The following is a 6,632-nucleotide window of genomic DNA, read 5'->3' as shown; positions in this document are numbered from 1 at the left end:
TATACCATACAAGATGCAAGATTAACCAAATTTGAGCCAGCAATTTCAATCCCAAACAAAAGCCCCAATTTCGGTCACCAAATGTAGGAGAGAGAATGAGTGAAATTTGGGTTAAATTGTGAGGAATTTTGAGTGTAGGAAGATTTGTGAGTGAATTTGAGTGAAAATGGAGTGATTTTTGTGAGGAATTGAAGGATTTTTTAGGGTGAATGAGGAGCTTGAGGTGCGCACGAGTGAGGGTTTGAAAGGGGGATGTGCGTGAGGTAGAAGAAGAGGAATGATGAAATGAAGGGAAGAAGAAGGAGGAAGAAAGATAAGGAGAACGGCAAGCAGGACGTGCGGCCGCACCAGCGCAAGGTGTGCGCCCACACAGTGTGCGTGTGCGGCCGCACCTTGCTGTGCTTCCTCATTCCTTCTATATTTTTTATTCTTTGATTCTTACTGCCTATTTGGGTGCGCACATGAATCATGATGGTGATGAGGAACACCATAGGCAGTAGCTAAAATCATTTTAAAGATCTCAAAGTTGAAAATTCATGTGCTCACCACAAAAATTCACTAAGTATCGATTTCCTCCAACTTTCAAAACATGAAATTTCTATCTTACCTCTCTAAAATTCTTACCCCTTTTACCTCAAATTTCGATTAGAATCGAACAAAATATGATATGTGCCACGAACACCTTCCATTCACCATGCATTCTTGAAGAAATCCAATCCCGCAAAATTCATCCTAAAAATCCAAACAAGTAGAAAAGTGAAAGAAAAGACAAAGTAATAAAAGAAACAAAAACAAGAAAACTCAAAAATCAAAAAGAAAAGTTAGAATCTCCGGGTTGCCTCCCGGGAAGCGCTTGCTTAAGGTCCTAAGCTCGACCCTTCCTCCAAATCATGGAGGGTCAAAGAACACCACCTTCTTCAAGGTAGTTGAAAGAGCAAAATCTTGTTCAATATTGAGCAACTTCTCATTGTTGCTTGATGAAACCTCCACAAAATTCTTCTCAAATTCATTTTTCTCTTTTCTCAACTTCTTTCTTTTTCTCAATTTCTTTGAATCACGAGCCTTTTCTTTGGCTTTTTGTTCAATGTAGATGGAACTTCAACATCCACAACCAAAGAAGCTTTCTCTTCATCTTGAGAATTAAGCTCAAACCAATTTGGAATCTCAACTTCTTTCTCATCTTTTAGCTTGGGAATCACAATATCTTCTTCACTAACCTTCATGCTATCAAAACTTGCAAAAAAATCATCAAAATTCTCAAGAGCATTGTTAGTAGAAGAATCAACCATGCATACATCATCAATAGAACGAGAAAGACTAGCACATGCTATATCTTGCACACAAGATAGAGACTCATGCATTGGTTTCAACTTAAAACTCTCTTCTAGCTTACCACATCTCAAAGTAATGCGGCCTCCTTTCACATCAATCAAAGCTCCCGAGGTAGCTAAGAAAGGTCTCCCTAGAATGATTGGAATATGCTCATCTTCCTCAATCTCCAAAACCACAAAATCTACGGGAAAAACAAACTCTCCAATCTTAAGATGGACATCATCAACTCTCCCCTTAGGAAGCTTAATAGAGCGATCGGCCAATTGAAGGGTTATATTGGATGGTTGAAGCTCACCTAGATCAAGTCTTTTGAAAACCGAGTAGGGCATGATACTCACACTAGCCCCTAAATCACATAAAGTATTCTCAAACATCATTTTCTTAATCTTGCAAAGAATTGAAAAGTTTCCCGGATCCTCCATTTTCTCCGGAAGCTCACCATGGACAAGAGCACTAAAACATTTCCCTCCTTCCACCGAATTGCCCTCATTACAATCTTCCTTCTCCTCTAGTATCTCCCTAAGAAACTTGGAGTACTTAGGCATTTCGGGAATTGGTTCGGTAGAGGGTGTGGAAACATGAACTTCCTTAAGAACTTCAAGGAACTTCCCAAATTGCTCATCCATTTTGAACCTTAAGAATTTTTGGGGGTATGGTAGATCGGGAAATCTCTCTTCCTCAGACATCTTTTCAACAACACTTTCTTCTTTTTCCTTATCCTCACAATAGACTTCCTTAGACTCAACTTCATTCTCCAAAGCACCACTCTCATCTTCTCCCTCGATTGAACAAGAAACTCCCTCATTAAGGTCACTCCCATAACTAGTGGCAATAGAATACACGGGTTTCTTAGGTTCAACACCTTGGGAAGGTAAAGAAGAAGGACTAGCATAATCCTTAAGAGTGTTTGCTAGTTGGGTCATTTGAGTCTCAAGCATCTTATTGTGAGTCATCATTTCATTGAACTTCTTATCACTAACCGCCATATAGGTGTTAATGATCTTGGTTTGATTATCAATCAATTCTTCCAAATTAGTCCTAGGAGAAGAGGGTTGTGAATAGGAATTTTCACCTTGAGTCTTTGGAACAAACCCGAGTGGGGGACCTCTTTGAGCATTGTTTTGAAAATTGCCCCTTCCTTGATTGTTCCATGTACCCCTATTTTGATTTTGACCATAACCTTGATTATGGTTACCACCACCTTGATTATGGTTACCATTACCTTGGTTATGATTTCCATAACCTTGGTTTTGATTACCATAGCCTTGGTTTTGATTACCATAATTTTGGCTTTGATTTTGGCCACTATAACCTTGGTTATTATGGTTACCAGGAGAACCTTAATTCCCTTGGTTCCTATAACCACCACCATGATTATAGTTGTCAAAATTGCCTTGGTTTTGGTAATTCCTATTCCATTGGCCTCTTTGATTATCAAACCTTTGAACATTGTTATTTGACACAAAATTCACATGCTCACACTCATAGTTATCAAACTCATCAACACATTCATTATTGCAATTGCTAGAGTCGTGATCATATGATCCACATGCATCAAAAAACAAACATCCCATAGGCATATTATGTGAAGTGGGAGGGGTTTGAGAGTTAGAATAAGTACCTCTCCCCTTAAATTGGGAGGGAAGATTTGAAGCTTGAGAAGAGGAAGAAACACTCTCTAACTTGGCTTTGATTGCGGTCACCTCCTTTCCTAAGTTTGTCATTTGAGAGGAAAGATTGTTGATAGCATTGAGATGGTCCACCGAATACAAAGAAGATTGCTTGCTTGAAGAATCTCTTTCCCCATCTTGACAATCTCTATAGTAAGTCACCACATCCTCTATAATGTCCACAACTTCTTCTTCGGTCTTGTTCATGATAGGACCACCGGCCCCTCCATCAAGGCATGACTTGCCTTGAGGACTCAAACCACCATAGAAGATTTGGATCACTTAATATGTTAGAATTCCGTGGTGAGGACATTCTCTTTGATACTCCTTGAATCTTTCCCATGCTTCATAGAGACTCTCATTTGGCTTTTGCTTGAACCCTTGAATTAAAGCCCTTGCCTCCGCCGTCTTCTTTTGAGGGTAGAAACGGGACAAGAAAGCTTTAGTGACATCATCCCACGTTCTCAATGAATTGGGCCTCACCTCTTTGTCTAGCCATTCCAAAGATCTTCCTATGAGAGAAAAAGGGAACAACTTATGGCGGATAAACTCTTGAGACACTCCATTGACCTTGATTGTGTTGCAATATTTTTCAAACTCCTTAAGATGGTTCAATGGGCTCTCATTCTTAGCCCCACTATATTGTCTCCTCTCAATTATGGTGATCATTGCCGGCCGAATTTCAAAATCGTTTGCCGGTGTTGTAGGTGGAGCTATGCCGCTCTCGAACCTATATGCACCGGGCACTCCCAATTCCTTCAAGGCAACTCTCGGATGTTCTCCCATGACTTGCTCTTGTTCAATCTCTTCTTCGCTTGAAGAACTATAGTCCAATATCTTGTTTGCTACTCTCCTCCTTGAGAGAGTTCGTTCAATCTCCGGATCAAAGGGAACAATTGAACGATCTCGGGACCTATGCATACAAAAATCAAAGAAAATATTAGTAGCACGGCTGCAAGTGTAGCCTAAAGTGTAAAATCTTTTTGTATTTTGCAAATAAAGTGGAATAGACTCAACAACAATATGCACTCAAAGCACCATTCCCCGGCAACGGCGCCATTTTGACGGGAGGAGGAACGGTAGGTCGTTGGGCTACCACCCCACCCAATCAAACAATATTTATAACTCAACAAACCCCTATGAAAGTGTAGTGGTAAGTCGAGGTCGAACCCAAAGAAATGGAAGTTGAATGTATATTGCCTAAGTCAAGCTACTCCGAAGTCAAATGCGTGGTTTATGGTAAGAACTAGAGCTAGAGCTAATCGATGCAATGAATTTCTATAAAATCAATATAAAAGACACTAGGGGAATGGATCCACATGTAATTGTAATGGAGAATGGTAATTTGGGAGGTCAAACCAACTAAGTCAAGTGATATGAAGGAAGATCAAACATGTATCCAAAAGAGCATATCAAGATAATTCTCCTAGAGGTCTAACTAGCGCCAACTACGCTAAACACTGCATAGGAAACGTCACAAGATACCTCAATCGAGAAATTGCAAGTTACTAATCAATGGTCCGTATCATAGCAAGCTTACAATGTAATCTAGTGCAACAATTAAAGATGGCCAAGCTTCAATCAATTACACACATGCACATGAATTATCAACCAAGTTTAATCATATCATCAACTCCATTAATTATCCCCAAATTACTCTAATCCATCACTCAAACATGCTTCAACATTTCCCTAGCTAGAAAACTACTCACTAGCCATAGAAATTAAGATCAAAACTACACTAATCATCAATTTCATCATCAACATATTTGAAATCAAAGATCAAATCAACAATCAATCAAACTTCAATTAAACTTCAATCAAACATCAAACAAACTTCAATCAATCAACAATAATATGGAAAACAAATGAAATTAACCAAAAACAAACTTGTATTGAAATCAAAGATGAAGATCCTTACAAACTTTGATCAAAAGATCAATTACAATGAAGAATTCTTGAACAATCAACCAAAAACCATGAGTTTCTCTCTCTAAAATTCTAATCAAAAACTAACAATATAAATTCTAATGTAAAAACTTATCCAAAAATAGAAGGAAATAACTATATATACAAAGAGGAGGTCAGTATTGACGCCCAAAAATAAACCCCGCCGGTGCGGTGACACATAGGAGAGAGAGTGGCGCGCACGGGAAACACACCCAGAAAGGTGCGCCCGCACGCACCAGGTGTGCGGCCGCACTCGACATATGTGCGGCCGCACACTCCCCGAGTGCGCCCGCACCAAACTTGGTATAGCTCCTCTCTTCTCTTCGTCCTAGTTCATGTGGTGCACACATCCTAGATGATGGTGATGGAGGACAAGGTAGGCAGCAACTTCCTTGGAATTCTTGAAGAATATAAGCCATGAAAAGAGCATATACAAGGTCTTGAAACTTGCTCCTTGGATCCCCCTTTGACTTGAAACTCTTTGCACAAACATTAGGCATGAAAAGCAATGAAAAACCATGGAGAGGAAGCTCGGGAATTCTTGGAAAATCAATCACAACCTACAAACAAAGGATAAAAAACAAATAAAATGGAAAAACAACAAGTAAACTAGAAAATGCACAAAATAGAGAAATTAACTAAGAAAAGCATAAAATGAAGAAAATAAGAATAAAACTAAGGAAAACTAAAGAAAAGAGTAATAAAGTGAAATGAAATTCATCCAAAAAGAGATCAAATGAGTGCCATAAATGTCACTCATCAGCTTGGCTATTCCTTTCCTCTTTCCTAGAGTCATTCCAGGAAAGTGTCCTTGTTTTCTTAGAATAGCATTAGTTATCATGTTTGAGTGGAGGTCGTAATGAAGAGGGGTCCTTTCATCTTACTCTATTAAGGAGACCTGTTCGCTAAAGCCCCACAAATCTTCATCATTTTCATTGTGCTCTCTATTGATTAGTGGATTTTCCACCGTTTTGATCCTCATAGATGAAGCATCGATGGTGATTGGAATTCCTCCAACTATGACTTTCACTTGTTGGTGAAGAGATGAAGGGACGGCCTTCAGATCATGAAGCCAAGGGCGTCCCAATAGCAAGTTGAAAGATGCTTTAATGTCCACTACTTGGAACGTAGTGACATGTTCAATTGCACCCGCCGTTATGTTCATGGTGATTGTTCCTAATGCTTGACGACGTGAGTTATCATAAGCCCTTATTCCTTGAGTTGATGAGACAAATCCTCATCTCTTAGCGGTTCTAAGTGGGCAAACATTGATTGCCGAACCATTATCCACAAGAGTCATAGGAACATTCATCCTCTTACATATTACTGTGAGGTTTAGAGCTTTGTTGTGTTTGTCACCTTCCGGTGGTAAATCCTTATCCGAAAAAGTAACCAAGTTGATTGGACTTGGAAGATCACTCGTGAGGAAGTTAGCTAGTCCCTCAGGAGTGGTGTCCGAATCTATGCCTACTTTAGCCAAAGCATCCATGACTGCAACTCTATGCTCTCAGGATGTAGCTAAGAGTTTCCATACATTCATTTCGACCTTAGTCTTTTTTAGTTGATTGACAACATCGTTGTCTTCTATGATTGGTATGGGAATTTGCTGGATAGTGGGCATAGGTTGTGTTAAAATGGGAGGTTGCATTCTCCCAGACCTGGTGAGGACATCTATGGGCG

General features: G+C 39.6%; 1 non-coding gene across 1 annotated transcript; it reads left to right on the top strand.

The window, feature by feature from the left end:
* Positions 1-3,297: 3,297 nt before the first annotated feature.
* LOC145596405 (small nucleolar RNA R71) lies at positions 3,298-3,403 on the top strand. The gene has a single exon (XR_014103243.1). It is a non-coding gene; the product is annotated as a small nucleolar RNA R71 (small nucleolar RNA).
* Positions 3,404-6,632: the final 3,229 nt, after the last annotated feature.

This window comes from Chenopodium album, chromosome 19 (genome assembly GCF_948465745.1).
Source record: "Chenopodium album chromosome 19, dcCheAlbu1.1, whole genome shotgun sequence".
NCBI classification, from domain to species: domain Eukaryota; kingdom Viridiplantae; phylum Streptophyta; class Magnoliopsida; order Caryophyllales; family Amaranthaceae; genus Chenopodium; species Chenopodium album.
The sequence above is the reverse complement of the archived record's forward strand: the minus strand, read 5'-3'. Positions and strand labels throughout refer to the sequence as shown.